At 35.6% G+C, this 18876-nt stretch overlaps 1 long non-coding RNA gene across 1 annotated transcript in view; it reads right to left on the bottom strand.

Annotated features, from left to right (window-relative positions):
• Positions 1-18876, bottom strand: part of LOC125318441 — a 54129-nt gene that overhangs the window by 11877 nt on the left and 23376 nt on the right. Inside the window, exon 5 of the long non-coding RNA XR_007200357.1 lies at positions 16709-16807. This is a non-coding gene — a long non-coding RNA (uncharacterized LOC125318441). The remainder of the gene's footprint in view (positions 1-16708; positions 16808-18876) is intronic.

Genomic DNA, 18876 nt, shown 5'->3' with positions numbered 1-18876 from the left:
TTCTTCTGAAGGAGTAAAAAGGTGTCCTGGAAGACTCTTTTCAAGAAGTTAAAAGTGTGAGACATCTGAAATTAAATTCTTTCAGGATCAAATACAGAAAAGGTTCTTGAAGAGCATTGTTTGAAGTAAAGGCTTCATTTCTGAGTCATCAGGGTGTTGGGTATGAACACAGCAGCTTTTCATCTGATTGGAAATATATCTACTGGCACAATTTGCCCATTTCTATGACTTTGCACTTTAGCACATTAGTTATACAGGGAAGAAGCAATTATGAGATTGTAGAAGAGGTCCAGGGGAACAAACAGGACAAAAGATGTTTGTGATTTGTTTACTTGTCTAAATAGGACTGCACAGGACATCACAAGTATTAGAGAAGTGAATAGTAAAAAAACCAAATAAAATTAATAATAAATTACTCAAAGCCACTGACAGCAAAAGAGTAAAGAATATAATTTTGAGGGTGAAGTAGAACATTCTAAGTTCATGTCCTTGGTTTTAATTTCACAGAAAGTAATGAAATGCACAAGTATTTTAAAAATGAATAGCTTGCCTGTGGCATAAAAATAAAGGAGGGACTACTAATGGAAATGTAATTATAAAAGGAAGGTGAAGTTAAATAAACTAAAACTATTACTTCTTGCATTCATTGTCAATAGGCTTTGAGATCAAATAGAAAATAAAAACCAGAGGAAGACAATGTAATGAAAAAGAAGTTTGAATGTTTTTAGCTTTCAAAAATACATGATAATAAGGATATTTACTTGTCAAGGTTTTACATTCTCTAAAGTAGGATCTTCATTGTCTAGGTTCCTAGCAGTATGTTCCTGTAAATATGGGCAGAGTTGCTAAATGGTCAGAAGGTGTAAATAAACAGATCTTTTTTACAGTTAGTGGTGGTGCAGAAAAACTGGTCTATTTTGCTGGTTTGCATTAGTTTCACATTATAAATGTCTGTATACTTTGGATGTTTAAAGGATCCCTTGAACTGAGCTTACAGCTGCATTGAAGAAGCATCAGCCAAAAATTAGCTGGGGAATAAGGCTTAATAAATTTCAGGCAGATAGTTAACATCTCTGCCAAAAAGAAATTAACCATGTAAAATGAGAAGGGAAAATTCTTTACTCAAGGTTTTGTCAACTTTCCAGAATTTCTGTTTTGGAAAAAAAGCAAATAAGTAGCTAAATGAGTGTGCAAAAACCCCTAATTCTGTCATAGCTGCATGTAGTTAGGAACTATTTTAAACTGTTTTTCTCTCTTTGTTGGTTGAGGAAGTAATGACAGATGTTCAGTAAGTCAATTATCTGTAACACATCATCTAACCAATAAAAAAATCACAGTCTTCTGGTTCTGATCAAATCTTTTATAGGTGATCAAAGAAGTATCATAGCTTTCATGCTGAACCTGATTTATCAGTTTCAGTGTTTTCAGGACAAAACTGGATCTTTGAACACATACAAACAGATACGAAGCTCAATAATTTTTTGAAATGTAATTATTTTTTACTTATGTTAATTTAAAATTTTCAGGGTTTAATGATGGGAGTTATTTAACCAAAAGTTATCCACAAAATTTAACTGTCTCCTTTCCTACTCTTTTTTTAATGACTGGTACATGTTATATAGACATTCTACAGGGAATGGAATTCAGTGCAAATTGCAAGCTGGGAGAAGGTTTTGCCATTTATGGGGTAGCTTTTTCATTTCATTGAAAGTCTTTTTCTCCAGATAGATAGACAGATAGAATAAACTGGGTTTCTCAGACTGGCAGTTTCCATATTTATTTATTTCAGCTGGAATTTTATAATGTCTCTGAAGAACCTTCATCACTGTAATCTACTTTTCTGAAGTTTGGCTGCACCTGCTTCCTTCAATTTATATTATAAGGTCTATTTATTTGTTTAAGCTTTTATCTGCTGGGTGGGCCAGTGGTTTGGTTTTGCTGATTCAATCAGTCTGTGCAGAAGGACTGTGCCAAAAAAAAAAGAAATCAAGGAACTCTTAAAGGTCTCTAGAACCCAAATAGATTGAGAATAGAGGAGATAAAGATAATGTTATTAAAACTGTACTAACAAGCAGCCCTCTTTTTAAAAAAAGGAGTAAAATTTTTACCCCATGTTTCTCTCTTTTTTTGTCAGGCAGAGGGTCTGCATGGTCTATGTATTCTGTAATATTCCAGGTTTCTTTGGGAAGGCTAATTTTAGCTCAGAACAAAGTAATACTTTAATAAACCTGATGTTAATAGCCTGCTGAGGGTGAGAACACCGAGTGAAACCAGGACTAGGTTATGTGGAGCAGCAAAGAGTGTGTCGTGCTACATCCCACCAGACAGACAGAAAGGCTACTTGTCTCCTGAGGCTTTTTGAAATACTAGCATGACCAATATCCAACCCAGAGAAAATAGTAAGACAAGCTTAACATCATTGTGGCTTTCTTTTGTTCCCTAAGGCTGTGACATGGTTTGTTTTTTTTTTTTTTTAACAACATACAGTATAGAATCTCAGCTATTGTATTTAGGAAATAAGAATCCGTAAGAGGATTTTCAGATGTAGCCTTCTAGAATCCTATTTCATTTATTTCCATACTGTCCATCTTAATAGCATTTCCTCAGAAGGCAAAAGACAATAACAAACACATAGCTGAACAAGTCCAGGCGGCATTCAGGGCACTGAATGCAGAGACAGGAACAAAGCAACTGGAAGAATAAGGAACAGCTAAAGAAAAAGAAAATGACACTAGTGAAGGAGAAATCTTTACACTGACATTCATTTTCTGGTAAGGTTTTCAGTGTTCTATTTAACAGCCATTAGTAGGCAGATGTGACTTCTGGCTGGTATATAGAAGTCAGTGCATTCAAACTTGTCCTAAACAGGACTGAGGTCAGATAAGATTATTTTGAACTGACCGAAACTTCACTGATTCCAGGCTCAAAGAATTTGCTTTGTTTAGGCAGTAGGCAGAAATTCTCTGCCCTTTTCTTGACAGTTGAAGAAATTTTCATACCAGAATATGATTCAAACAAGCAAGAGAGTTAAATGTCCAAGCAGTAAAGAAATTTTCCTTAACCACAATAACTCTTCCAAGAAGTAATGCCTGTCATTTTTGTAAGCTGCACATTGGTTGAAAGATAGGGATAATTCAGAAGCTGTTTCATTTGATTCTGCCTAAAAAAAACCTGGAATAGTTAAAAATGCTAGCACTAGGAAAAAAGCAGTTATTGTATAGAGTTCACTTTGTCTTTGTATCTCCCTGGCTGTCATGCCAAGAAATCACTGTCATTAACCATAACAATAAAACATAGTACTGTGTATCTCTTATTTATCAAGAAATCTAAGAGCTTTGCAAAAAGTCGCGATAACAGCTTTCAGTAACTGGAACATGCAGCATCAGCTTGTCTTTGTTAGATAGCTTCCTAATGCCAGTACACCATACAGAGATATTTTCCCAGAAATCTCTAACCTTCACAGGCATTGTCTGATTTGAAACCTTAAAGCAGTCTGGGGATTTTCATACACAGTTACAGAGAATTCGAGGAATAGTTCTGATAAGTTTTTGCTGTTGCTGTGGTTATCTCCAATTCTATCTCTGTATCAGTTCACAGAAGAAAATTGAGTCTGTTTTGTTAGTCTTTCGTTTCTCCTCGTTTGCCCCTTACGTTGGAAATATTCTCCTTTCCTTTAATAAGCTTCAGTCAAACCCAAACTTTATATCAAGCATCACAATATTTAGTTAGTACTAGGGGAAAAAAAAAAACCCAAAGCATTTCCCTACATTATTGGCAATTTCTAAGATGTGGATGAGGAGAACAGTTTTATTTTGCACTAACTAGAGGTAGTCTCTGCAAGAAAGCTCTGGAGAAATTGTGTCTATGTGAATTACAATGACATTTTTTCTGATACCATAAAGTATAGAATTTTAAAAACAATCCTTCTGTATACTTTAAGTGTTCATATGTGTCTAATAGAAAATAGAAAACTCTTTTATGGAACCTACTTAGTTTAACAGAAAAAGTCCCAGTGTTTCTAATACAGTTTTACTATTTTAAAATGGTCATTCATCTTCTCCTGTTAGACTTCTGAGAACACTTAATAAATCTGAATTATAAACTTGAGTTTTGATTCTTCAGTTCATTGAGTTACTTCCAAGGAAGGAGCTAACTTCAGAGTCAAGTTGGTTACACTGGTCTAAAAGTGCCACCTCCTAATGTAATAATCCCAGTTTGACTACTCAAATCAGCATTTTGTTAAAAACAATAGTATAAACTGTTTTCTGTTATTTATGTCTTTTAAATAAATTTGGTCTATGTCTGTTGTTACTTACTCAAGCATAAACCAGGAGCAACTCCATTAATGTTAGCATAGTTATATCAGCTTAAAACTGTCATGACAGCAGAATATGGAAATGATAAAGGCAGCAGAGTGCCACCTAGCGTCAGACAGCAGATGTGATTTTTAAGGGAACGTGGATTGTTACCTAGAAAGATTCATCGTTGTTTCAAAAGGTGACCCGATAGACCTTGTGAATCAAAAGAGGTAAGAAACCACCAGCAATCTGACAAGAGAGGAGAGGATTAATTCATATTTCATACAAGGAAGAGTGAACATGTAGAGGCTGAGAGCAAAGGCATGTTTATGGCCACTACATATGTCTAGGAAATTTTTTATTTGTGGTTAAACACACACATGCACACAGGCACAGAACAACTATGACCTCTTGGGACACATACAAAAGCCTGACAAGGAAATAAATTTTCTTTTGAGCAGTATTTTGCACTGGATATGTTTATGGAGCATCAAACAGCGTTTCTTTGTCCAGATGAGAAATGATTAATTCAAATACTTGAATGTGGCAGGTTTAAAAACTGTGTTCTTTAGATGAAACAAGCACCATTCCTCAAACAAAATCATACCTTAAGAAAACATAAAAACCCTACACTGTGGCTAATACATGCTAGTCATCTACAGGTTTGTTCTTCACTGAGCAGTGAGACAGAAAACAGATGAACAAGGGGCAAAGACTTTTGAGCAGAAGTACACAGAGGGTCCTATTCTCCATGTTACAACCCCCTTCTTTGGCAGTCCCTCACCTCTGTGCAGCAAGTAACCAATTCTCTAAATGTCCTACATTTAGGTAGAGATTCTTCTATCCCTTAGATCTGCCTGTTTTCCAGGTCCTCATGACATTTTTTTATATCCTTCTTGTTCCTTCAAATCTCTTATGAAGGAAGCATCCTTTGAAAATGCCTCAAGCTTTCAGTCTTCCTTGGATATGCTTTCCTTGCTGAAAGTATGTAATGTTTATTGATAAAAATCAAAATGTCATGGTAGGATAAGGAAAACAATATAAATCCATAAAACAATTGTGTCTCTATTTACTGTAGACTGCCTACTGTGAACCTCGAGATCTACAACTATTGTATAAATATAATTAGATTTGAAATTAGAGTTACAGTAAAATCAAATTTATCTAACTTGTAAATTGAATAATTTACTGAAAAAAATTTTGATATACACAGACCTTAGTACTATTGAAACAAAGGGAATTCTTAGGAGAAAAAATATTATGTAGTTTTCGATAATGATATGCAAAAGAATGTTGTGGTTCAGATTGTCTTAGCCATGGAAATTACAGCTTATCATCAGCTGTGGAGATAAATACTCTCAACAGTGAACGACAGGCATACAATCTCATATGTCTCTAAAGACCAAGGACACACAAAAATAGGTGAGGTTTGAGGATGCCTGCCAACATTTCCTGAATTCAATTGTGCTCTCTATTCCTATTCACTGAGTTTGATTACATAAACATTGCTGTACTGAGCCTGTTCCAATTTCAATGTATATAATAGGATGTGAAATATGATGGGAGTAATTTCAGACCATGCATGTGTTCATTGTAATCACTGATACTAGAGGTCATCTATTTTCATGCCACTCCAAGCTGAGGCTATTATCACTGTGTAGCTGGTAGAAGTTCAGTACAGCAGAGCATTCCTAATGAAGATGAGGATCATTGCAAAAGCAGGGCATGCAGTAATAACAGCATGTAAATGCTGCTGATGCTCTTAGCCTGAAAGGCACTCCTTCTCGCAGCCAGAACTGTTGGAAGAAGTGCTGCAAAAGGGCCTGAAGGCCAAGTCACATGCTTTACTAAAGGTCTCCCTGGTTCATCCTCTTACGTTGACAGAAGAAGTTCTTTCTGATTAGGTATAAATATTAATATATATTATCTTTCATCTGTTTCTGCTTTTAATTAATTAACTCAAAGACTACTGAAGTCCAAAATCAATCTTAATGAAATTTTTATATCTTAACCTTTCTCCAAGAGTGATCAGGGATTTTTTCACCTCTACAGCTGATTTTTATGCTCTTATCTGAAATCTTCAATGCAGAGATAATGCAGATAAACAAGCTCTACCCCCACCTACAGGTTCAGAAAAATTATTTTCTGAAGCTGAGTTTGATTAGAATTCATTATCCTATGGTTAGGGGTGGAGGTTCCTGTTCCCAGAGGAACTTCCTTCACCTGGGAATAGAATGAGTGACAGTGTACCAGAGTGAGGTTGATGCCTTATGATTTTGGCTTTTATGTTTTTCAGATCCTGTACTGCTTCAGTGTGTAACTCTAAAACTCCATATAGCCTGTTAGCTCCTGTTCTCCCATTCTGGTTAGACACAACAAATCCTCTCCGGGCCTGAGACTCAAGGACACCTTGTTGACTCATGCCCTGAAATATGTAAACAAAGCCTCTAAAAAGGGGGAGCAGACTTGGGGTAATGACGCCATTATCTGAAATTGTAATTGGAAGGTTAACCCCGATGTGCAAATGGACCAAACTGATAAAAGTATGGATAACTCGTGACCTCTTGTCCATTTTGGGTGTAGCTGTAGGGCTCTGCCTACTCATAGTGTACCTTATTGAAGGCCCTTCAATGAATACCCGCTTTTATCCTCTCAGTTTTGTCTAGCCTCTGTTTTTAGGTAGCCCTGACAAGGGGCTTTTATCCTCTCAGTTTTGTCTAGCCTCTGTTTTTAGGTAGCCCTGACAAGGCATCAAGGTAGTCTGCATCATGTTGTATGATAAGGTACTAAATATTTAGGAAGAAGATAAATGAACATTTCTGCTTCTTTTGCACATTATAATCATAATCACAAATGTTCCATGTTTACAGTTTCTAGCACCATTCTACATGACACCTAATGTGTTAATTTTTTTTTAGAAAAATCCTTCCTCTTTTTAAACAAAAAAACCATATTCATTTTCCTCTGTTCCCATCTTCAGTTAAGACAATGGTTAGGTGTGAAAAGTTCTGTCATTTACCAGGCAAAGAAATAGAAAGAAAAAAACTAGAAGTAAATGCTGAACAAATTTAGAATTAGAAAAAGTGTTGGTTTGACTGAAAACATAGTATTGCTTGAAATAATTTGCAAAAGTCTTTGTGGATTTTCTGTAATGTGAGCTTTTAAACTGAAGATGGAGCATTTTCTGAATTTCCTTTAATTTCCTTTCAGCTGTTATCCACTTTCCTTTCTCTGAGAATGACTTGGAGCAGTTCTACGACCTCCAATGCTCAAGAGGCAGGCTCTAATGGTGTCTTTGGGCCAAAAACTTATAAATACAACCAGAAGGCTTTTAAGAGTATCTAGTTATCTGTGAGTAGTTACTCAACAGCTAACTTGCCTGTTCGTGCCAAACCCTTGCTGCCAGATATTACTTAACCACATACACACAAACACACATCCATAAAAATTCTAAAATAGCATGTTGATATGCCACAGGATATACAGCAAGAATTTATAAGGTTCCTTCAGCATTAGTACTGGGACAAGAATTGTACTTGATGCTTCTGTATGACTTTATCAGCTTTTCATATGATGCTAAATGGAGACATTTGAGATGAATTCAAATCTCTTCTTACTTGTTTGTGCTTTGTCAACTTAGTTCAATTTTTCCATGAAGAAGGAGTCTTAGTCAATTTCCCTGTGCCCAACTGGTTGATTTTAATAACACAGATATTTCTGCAATGACTGTATATTTATATACAAATAATAAATACAAAGGAAGGGATTTGACTCAAATAAACTTTTAATACATGATGCTTAATATAAATGCCTTAAGGCTTTCCAAAGGAGTAATCTGGTACCAGTAAAGGACTAGTGAAGAAGATACTACTTTTTTGCTAAAGATTATAAATTCAGTTATAACTGCAGAAGCATTTACTAACTTTCCTGACCAGAAGACAGGCAAAATAAAATTCCTTAAACAGGATGCTACACCTGCTATGATACTGCTGCTAGTTCAGAGATCTGTAAAGATGTTAAAACACCTCTTTTATTTCCCTTTTGTTGTTTAGACATTCTGAGAGGCAGTTAATATTTTATCTCTGTATTCCGTTATGAACACTGAAATATGTACCGAACAGATTCCAGATCTATGCAACCCTACACCAAAAAATACTACAGATGTGAAAAACAGTGTAGCTTCAAGAGGAAATGGGACAAATACATGGCAGAGAATCTATTGAGAATTACCAAATCCTGCCATACCTGACACAGGAAGATGAAACTTCTGGAGACTGTGAGAGCATGATGGAAGGTATCGTGTGATCTTAGCCTAACTTTTCTCTCTTTACATATTTCCTCTCAGGAACAAGATTATAGGGCAGAATCCCAGGACCCAGCTGGACTTTTCTCATGGTCTTATGTACAGCAGCATAACCATCTTTCAAAAATACTAAGCAAGTTCTGAAGAATCATTAAGACCTGTTTCATAACTGACCCAAATTCTGTTGCAGAGACATATAACTGCAGTAAGTCACTGAAAAAGCTACTCAGTTTTAATATTTTCTTAGCAATCTTGCCTTTGAAATATACAAAAGGAAGGCACATCACACTTTTCTTTCTGATTCTTTATATGCAGAAATTCTAAGAGACGAAAGCATCTCATTCAGATTAGGAAGCCTTCTTGGAAGAGCAAATGACATCTTGAAGAGTATATTATTCATTCTCCAGGGGACTAGGTAAGGCCATTTCTCATTTTGCAGCTAAAGCAGTCCCTACTGACAATCCTGTCTACACAAAAGTATATTTTTTGTGGCAAAGACATTCAGGCACAGAAGCCAGCATTCTGACAAAACATGATAGAAATATAATATCTGGGACCTTACCTAATTAAAAAGAGGCATATTTGGTCTTGGAATTATTCCATGTGGCTCTCCAGAGAGAAAACTACTTTATGAGACCTGATGCCTTCAAAATTCACGTTTTTCTCCTCATTGATGTGAATGATAGTGAAGTAAAGATATTCAGTTTTGATAAGAACCCTTTGATATGTGCTGATAAAAATAATGCAGAATAACCTAGACAGATGCAAGTTCCTATTTTCTCAGTGGCGAGAAAAAAACACTCTTACTACACAGAACAACATTTTGCCCTACTGTGTGATTCTTAACTGAATTTGTCAGCTGAAAGGATGGCAGAGAAATTGTTCATGAATTTGCACATGTTGCTGCATGTGTCAGAAAGCTTAAAAAAAAAGAGAAAAGGCTAAGAGGCATGGTTAGACTATCACTACATTGCAATATATTTAGGCATGAAGAAGCAGTTTCTGGAAGCATCAACATTTTACTGCCAACTAGAATCTTATCTTGATTAGACTACTAAAGGCAGTCAAAAGAGAAAAAAAAAAATAGAAAAAAATGGCAACAAAGTTCGATTTGATCAAATAAGCAATGGCCTCTATTATGTTAAAGGAACTATCACAATATTGTCTTTTTGTAGATCCTTCAGTACTGAAAAGGCTAAAGGAGGTTTACTGATATTGGCAATGGGGACATCCTAAGTCTCTTTGCTATTTACAGAAGACTCCTAACACCGGCATTTCTTATCAGCCTTGTTTACATGAAGAATACTTACCTAGAGCAATTCCCTGTCTCTTTGAACAAATATTTACATTTGCAAGTAGCTTTACATGTGTGAATAGTCTCACGTGTGATTTCAGCAGGGCTATTGACATGCTTACAAAATTAGAGCAAGACTTTGCAGGCTGTGAAAAATCTGCTTCTTTTCTACCTGCTTCTCAACTTACAACTCTTCCTATGCACTCTAGTGTCTGAAAAAACCCTGGAACTATTCAATATATACATATATTTATATCCATTACAGCAACCTAGAAAATATAGATTGAGTGTGTATCGTTTAGAAAATCTGTGTTTGCATTTTTTTCTATTGTGTAGCTGATTGCTTATTATTACAAATGCCAGCAGTAAACCAATATTTAAATATGTTATTTAATGGTATTCATCATATGAAAGAAATCTCTTATTTTTTCATGTTGTCACATACTTAGAACAAGAATACAATTTCTGGTAACTGCACTGCCATTCCATGGAATAATGCTCTCTGCCTCTGCACATTCCTGAATATGCCAGCAATCAGATGGATTTTTGAACAAAAGATTAAACAGGCACTGCTATTCCACAGCAAATTCAAACAATATTTTAGCATTGCTGAAATACTTGAAAAGAATCCATGAAATATACTGTTAAAGATGTAAAGAGTCAAATATGGTCAACAAATTATTTCAGCTTTCATACAGAAGCTTGAGATCTGCCTGCCACATATACAGGATGCATTTTCTCATGCAGAAAAAAATCTTTAAAAACAAAATAACAGAAGAAAAGCTATTGTGTTGCATTCACATCATATAGAATTTAAGAGTGTCAAATAATTAAGTTTCGTGTAATTTTAGTTTCTTTTTCTTTAACTGATATTAGGAAATACTGTATCTGATTTTCTCACATTTATAGAAAAAAATTGATACATACTAACCTTTTAATGCCAGACTATATACCTTATGGCCTTGGCAGTTTCACTAGTTCTTTGAAAAATAAAAAGAAGGAATTCTAACCTCCCTCTCCTGGACCAGCAGAGAACAGCCACCTGGTTACTTTAGCTGAATCTTCAGATTTGCTTAGATATTAAACTAGACGTTAAACTAGTCAGGTCCTATTAATGGAAATTAATCATAATACTTTAGTGAGTTAAATAGGCTTAGGTAACCCTAATGTTCATATACTAATACAGCATATACCATTGCTGTGAAACTGTGTTAGTCTGACAAAGTTTTGCTTTGGTCATTGATGGCCAATACTTACTAAATAATTTCTGTGTGTGCAACTGCAATGAAAGAACCCGAATGAAGTACTCATAAGGTCTGCATTAGCTAAATTAATTATCTAGGGAATAATAGGATAATAGGTCTGAGTAAATCCTCAGGATATCATTCAGCTTGTTCCTTTGTCTTGAAGTAGAATCAACTGTGTGTGCTATTTCTGTCATCAGTTATCTCTGAATCTCAGATATTCTTAAAGCTCTGTAGTTTTCACACTCTTCCCAATCACTAAAAATATTAAAAGAATTTTTTTCTTCATTTGAATGACTTTTAATAGCATCCTATTTTGTCCTCACACACTTCGTTGGGTTTTTTACCCTGAAATCACACCATCCAAAGATAGCAGTTATTATTTAAGAAAAATTCCTACTAGTTTCTGTGACTACTTGCTATGATAGCAGCATTCTGTCAACAATAATTTTGCATTATTCTCATATACTGCCTTCATGATTTTGTGCACTTTGATCACATTCACACTCTCCAAACTGATGCTTACCAGAATTGTTGCCCTTGATGGGTGTGTAGTCCATCCCTTTAGTCAATTTTATCTAATTTTCTCTGTGAATTCACTAAATCTGTTATAACCTTCATGAAATACAGGCACAAGGACAGCAGCCAGTACTTGAGATGTACAAGATGCTTCTTCTATTGCTGTCCGTAGTTTTTCTGATGCTGTCCGACATTTGGTTGATTATTTTGGCTGCCACTGAACATTGAGATGGTGGTTTTGGAGAACTGTCAATGACAACTTCACATTGTCCTCCCTAAGGTTCTACTGCCTGTTGATAGGAAAAGATTAATCATGTAAACCATGTTTTCTCAGGGATGTCTCATGCTTCTAGCTACTCAGAAAAGGTCAGGGTGGTACTAAAGTAGAGTAGCTAGTGTCCACTAATTTAATTTTCTATCTATTCCAAAGTTGTTTTGTAAACAGAAGAGTCCTAGAACTCCAAAGGGACTGAAAACTGGGTTCATTTGGAAATAGCCAAATGAACAAACATGCTGTTAAAAAAAATAGCTTCTGAAGCTGAAGTTTGTGCTCCTACTGAAAAAATGAATATCATAAAGACAAGCACTGAAACTCAAGAAGGAAATTAAAATGACATGTTTTGTTCAGTCAGCTTCTTTGAGATTCTATTTCTCATATAAATGAGATTCAACATTTCTGCTAATGCTCACAATGACTCTGTATTTTACTTCTGAAGAACTTTGTTTTACTTTTTAAGAAAATTAAGGGTCCCAAGTGTGTCTTGTCTTTGAATGGGAAGAAGGCCAAGAAATCTAGCAGTACTTGGCATATTTGCAGAAGTACCTTGTATGATGTAGGTGTGGATAGTGCATCTGTTAGCCAGTGAATCATGCAATGGTTTCGATTTTGAAGATGATTATTGTGCCAAGACATAAAAAAAATGGACATATCTATAAGAAGAAAGGTTCTCACTGTAATGAAATGTACTTGGTGACTGAGTAGCAATCGAAAGGAAAGAGCATGGGATGGGATGCCATATGTCATGGGCCTACTTCCATGGGGTAGAGGTGATATGCAGTTTTTAAGGATGCATAAAAGCAGGAGCTGAAATAAACAATATTCAGGGAGTATGAGTATTCTCAAAGGAGAGTTCTGTTAAAACTTAGTGCCTCTACAGGTCTGGTATAATGTTTCTAATGGTTATTGAAAGTTGTCCCTCCCTCTCACTGCCATTGATCAAGTTATTTTCATTCTCATTTGCAGGGAAATTTGGGGTAGTGGAGACTAGGTTTCCTGGAAGATGCACAGTATATTTGCCACATTTGGGGAAATGATCAAAGATATTTCATCTAAAACTATTGGTCTGTCATTGATATTTTACTATAATTCTCCAGAGGTTATGCCACAGGATTCCTTTTAAGAGGAATTGCAGGATTCCTTGCATTTGCCACTAGTTCTTGAAGTCACAGTCAAAGGATAGACTATGCCTGAGTTTTATGATGGTATTATTTTTGTTGAGCTAATTTAATAAAATGCAACATGCCAGGAGCACTAATAAAAAGAAACATACTTTTCAGATTTGCTGTCTTGAATAACCTTTGCTACAAAATCCAAAATGCACACTGCATTAATGTCAGCTAATTATTACATCTGAATAAGTACATAATACACGATGGTACATTTTTGATGACGTAAGCCAGTGCCATTTCGCCCAAGCCAACGCCTAATGGTGACTCATAGTAAGTTGCAATTAGAAGGCTTTAATATGTCATGACTTTTGCAGTATGTATGATCCATGGATGCAAAAAACAAGCAGTGAACCATGTAGCTACAGCCCTCCATTTTTTTTTGGTACAGAGTCAGACAAGCCGCTTAGTTTGCCTAGAGGAATTTTGCATGTGAAAAGAAAAGTGTGCTGTATATTACATATTTTTGCATCTATGTTAAGCTACCAGTCACCAAAACTGGAAGAGAGTTTTGTTAAAAGCAAGTATAACACCTGACAAAAACACTCTTGGTCTAAAAAAGAGCACATTAAATATAAAAAAGTTCAAGAATAAATCCCAAAAAAGATTTGCATATTTTCAAATCCAAAAATACAGCCCAGTTAGTGTGGTTCAGACGAAGTATAAAATTAGTATTATAAGTAAATAATTTGAACAACTTACTAAAAATTTTGATGCATTCTTTTTCAGCAGCAGACTTTCATGAGATCTGGATAACTTTTTAAAAGAGTCACAAGGCTCAACAAAAAGTCAGGAATTGATAAAGAACTAGTATTCTATTACTGAATGTGTAATAGAGATCCCACTTTCATATGTATTATCTGCATTTGTGAGGGTGGCGGACGGGGAGAAAAAGGAAAAAAGGTTGATCTACATTTAAATAGATATTTTTGTGCATTCAGTCTCAGAAACTGAAAATTGTAAAAATTACAGATTATCTAAAGTTAACCTTTTTTAAGACCTTAATAGAGGAAACAAGCAGTGAAATATTAAATATCAATTAAACAAGTTTTTCAGGAAAAATATTGTCTGTATTTTGCCAATGGTTTTTCAGTAGAACACTTTAAGATTTCTCTGGCGTACAGTTATAGTTGGAAGAGTCTCATTTGGCAATTCAGTTCTATGCCAGAATAGTTCCATTACTTCCAACAGCTGCTCCCAAAATATAATAGTAGAAATGAGCACACTAGTGAATTGCTAGAATGATGGTAGTAAAATTTTTTTACCATCTTGTCAATCTATTATTTTATTTAAAAATTACTTCAAAAAGGGAAGACTAGCCAGTCACTACTCAGGAAAGAAACCTAAACCATGTAACAGTTTATACAAATACCAGTCAAAGGAGTCCATTAATAAAATGAAGATGCATTCTTTATAGTCGAAATTCTAAATAGTCATTGCTCAGGACGCACAGGCTTTGAGCTTGAAGCATCATTTCTATCCTATCCAGAGTAGATGCAAAGGGCCAAATCTACTTTTAATGTGAAGCTCACATTTGAAAGTTGATGCAAAGATACTTTTTTTGAGAAGAAGCTTTGATGCAAAAAAGCTGTGTTTCATATTTTTATGCTTCATAAAACATTTATGTATATTCACTTTCTGTTGTATATTAGAGCTAATTTTTTATCTGGTGTCTACTACTGCTACATTTAGGAAGTCCTGGAGCTGCAAGCAGGTGGAACCAAGCCAGCATGACTGCTCAACAGGTATTGGCTTCTCAGAAACAGGAGGAAAAAAATTAAAAATAAAAAGAGAAAAACATCAGGTGATTTCATCCTGAGACCTTTAACCAGCAATTTTCCAGCCAAATCCAGAGGTCAACATCATGAATGCTTCTTATTCTCTTCCACAAGTAACAGTGGAAAGGTGGTTAAGAGCAGAACTTGAACTGTCTTTCAGCTATGATTTTTTTTCTGCTCTGAGAGTTCCAGAGTGATTGGTATGGCCAGCATGTTTTTCTGTGACTGAAGGTGAGCCTTGCTGCCTTGTTAAACCTGAACTAGTTGCGTAGAAGTTATCTAGTATAGGATGGAAGTTTAACAGCTGAAAGAGGCGGACAGCAAAGCTTCTATCTCTGATAGGGAAGTAGATTTATTTTGCAAAGTTCCTCTTGTAATCCTCTGAAGATTGTGAATACCATTTCAGTTCAGGCAACTTTGAATCACCCTCAGGCAGAAACTACCTGTCTCCCTTGACTTTCTATAGTGTTCAGCTTTATCCTTTTGGATGCTCTGGCTTGCATCTAAGCTACCTCACAAAGGTAAATGGAAGATACAGTCTGAGGAGCACACAGCGCAATGCCAGGACTGGGACTGATGGTTAGCTATGTAGGCTGTCAGGTTTTTAATGTAATGTGACATTATATTAATAGCAACCACCATGCCTTTAAGATTCCACTTCCCACTCCCCTACCCATCCACACCCCGAAAAAGGGGTGGGAGTTGAAATTTTACATCAATCACACCTTGTCTGCAAAGCATTAGAGATTATTGAAGAAGAGTTTACAGATTTATAGGGGTTTGGGATGAGAGGAATTATTTAGGGTTTTGTTCTAAGAAATGTTTCTCAAGCTTGAGAAAACTGTCTATGCTTCTAATCAGAGGCTCTGGAGAGAGGGTAAGGTAAGAGATTTACCTGGCATTTTGTTAAGAAGGACCAAGAATAATAAAGTTCTCCCTGATACTTTGCATAAGACTTTAATTTAATGCTGTTAAGAGAAACTACTGACAACATGCACACTGTGTTTCTTGTAGACACACAGCAATAAGATCAGCAGGGAGTGGGGCTTTTTAAAATATTGTTTTGCAAGACAGTTGGAGTGCAATGGAATTTAAGATAAAATTCTTTACACAAGTAAATACACCACCATATGCACTTGCTCTTAAAAGCCACACTTTATTTTGCATGAAGTGTACACTTTAAACGTCTCAAAATAGGAAGACCTTCATTGCCAAACTTTGGGCTTTATCTGACATGTTGTTGACTTGCAACCCCTAATGTTTCAACAGGTTTTTTATTTAGACTGAAATGTTTCTCTGTCTGTTTGAGATTAAAGGTTTGGCTTTGGTAGAAGTGGGTTTCAACATCAAGAGGAAGAAGCTTAACTTACTCTCATATTAGTGATTTTGTTTGGTTGATTTTGGGGCCAGGGAAGTATGTTGGGGTTTTGCTGCTTGGGGGTCTTTTGTTGCTCTTGTTTGAATGGGTTTGGTTTTGTTTGGTTTCTTTTGTTGTTGTGGTGGTTGATTTGTTGTTGGTTTTTTTTTTTGGTTTTTTTTTTAATTAGACCTTAATTCTTGATATTGTGAATTCCTGAACTACCAGTGATGGTAGACTTCAAAACACTTAGTTATATATATTTGTACATAACATTTCGAATCACTTTGCTTCATGGGGAATAGTATCTCCTGATTGCAGTACAAAATTATTTCTAGAGAAATTCAATTACTGTTTCCTTTTTCTCATACCGGTATGGCATTCTGGCTCTGGTTTGCCATGTATAGTGGTTTCAGTGACAGGAGGCTCAGATAAACACCGTCTTATTTGTTTTGTCATCACAATGTACCTGTTCTGGAACAGATCATCACAACTGGTAATCTCTTCTTTCAGAAATCTCAGCCCACGCAGCAACATCCAGGGAGAATCTCTGCCTCAGGAGTTGAATCTAATCAGAGACAAAGCCAGGGAACAAATTCTCCTGCTGCTCACACAGCTATTTCTAAATGCAGAAGTTTAGATGACAAAACCAGCTACAAATCAACGACAGTTTTTCAAAGGCTGATCACATGCTAAGAAAAATAACTTGGAGGAATATGTAGAAAAGCCTTGTTATTCTACTGTAGGCACTGAATCTTGTGGAAGGATTATGTAAGAAAAGTCAAACTGTGAAAAAACATAGGAACCAAATGAGAGAACATGCAGTATAAGGGACTTTCCAATAGCAAAAATAATATTGTCATTATTTTCCAGACTCATGAAACTGTATTTACATTTTACACTTTTTTTTTGGTGTGTTTTCTTCATCTCACAGAGTTTCCAAAGCAGCATTTTGTCCATGGTAGGGTTGTTTTGGGGATTTCAAGCTTTGGTCAGCCTATGTGATGTTATTGCCTTTTAGCAATGATGGGAATTAGCAGCCCCTGGAGTAAAAACCATAACTGCAATGAACCTGATTTTTTGTCTATTATCACCGTGTATGAGTTTATGTCATCTTCATCTTTCTGCTGAAGATAAAGGGATTGCTCTAGAAATGGCATCTTCTGTCGAGTAAAGACCTGCTGCATTCACGTTTAAAATTTAAAATCCAAATTAATCTCTAGTATGCTGCTACCAGTGTCCAAGTTTACAGTTTTTTTCCTGGAAATCTTCTGATACTCAAGGATATCCCAGCTGTCTTGTCATTATATCTTAAAGAGCAGAAAAATATGAAGAAACCTCAGTTACATAGATATACGTATAGTTACACATACTTATTTTATGTATACACATATATATATGTGAGAATAGGTAGGTTATTATGCTTATATACTAGGTGGATTTCTTAATATAAAATCTCATCTGTTTGCTCAACTTGTCATTGATAATACAAAATTAATTTGAGCCTTCTGGGCTATATAGATAATGATTGAACTTTTATATCAAAACCCTTGGAACAGAAGGTATTTTCAGTTTTCTTGAATGATTTTACCTTAGCCAAAATAATTCTATTAAAAGTTATTTAACTAAAAACCCAAAATGTGAGCTTTATAATTTAGAGACTTATTTAAAATTTAGATAACAATTCAAAGGAAAAGAGAAACCACCATCCACGAGTTCTAAATTCTTTTTATTCAAGAGAGGATTTTCTACCCTGGAGGGTAAATTCTAAAGGATACTTTGAAAATCTGTGAGAAAGGAGCATTACATTATGGCACTTCCTACATCTTGTAGCATTCCTAGAAATGAGAAAGGAACAAAACATGGCATGGGGTTTCAAATCCTCCAAAGAAAAATTTTCTTGCTTTCTAATGTCTTAAAATGTTATCATTTAATATACTTTGATTGTTATTTTTTAAACATTGTGACAATCTCCAACTTAATATATATGAAGAATTAAAAGATTCTGAAGTGAAAAAAAAGCCAAAATAAACAGATTCAAATTTTATATAAAATTTAATTAATTTTCTCTGTTGTCTTGGGGTGTCTTACTGATGTGTGTCCCCTATTGCTGCTTTATGCCCAGAAATTAACTTTGTGCCTTTCTGTGCCTTTAAACAGAGCCTGAGAGAGGGGAGAGGAAAAAAACCAAGCAAGCTTCTCAAAGCAGTTTTGTTTCAAGGACACACAGATATACACACTCCTCTGTGTCCTGCTGCGGCGAGAAGAGCGGAGGACACAGCTTGCTTGCTTGTCAGCCAGCTTTCGGCCTTTTTCTCTGGAGAGAGACAGAGAGTTGAACTTTGTTTTTCCTTGGACTTTGGTTTTTTCCCTTCTTGTTTTTTTGGACTGTTTCAACATCAGAACACCTTGGGAGAGTTCTCCACCGAGGCCCTGGAGGTGGGCCCACAACCCAGCTCTGAGGAGGAGAGAGACCACTTCTACAGAAGGACTCTGAAATTTTACCAGGTTTCTCTCCACAGCGAGAGGTTTTATTACTTAGCATTATTATCCTTTTCCTGTGTGTTTGTTAAATAAATAGTTTTTATCTCTTTCACTTCCCTCTGAGGAAAATTTCTTTTTTCCCGAACCTGGTGG

This window comes from Corvus hawaiiensis, chromosome 30 (genome assembly GCF_020740725.1).
Source record: "Corvus hawaiiensis isolate bCorHaw1 chromosome 30, bCorHaw1.pri.cur, whole genome shotgun sequence".
NCBI lineage: Eukaryota > Metazoa > Chordata > Aves > Passeriformes > Corvidae > Corvus > Corvus hawaiiensis.
This window is presented reverse-complemented; position numbering and strand designations above follow the sequence as displayed.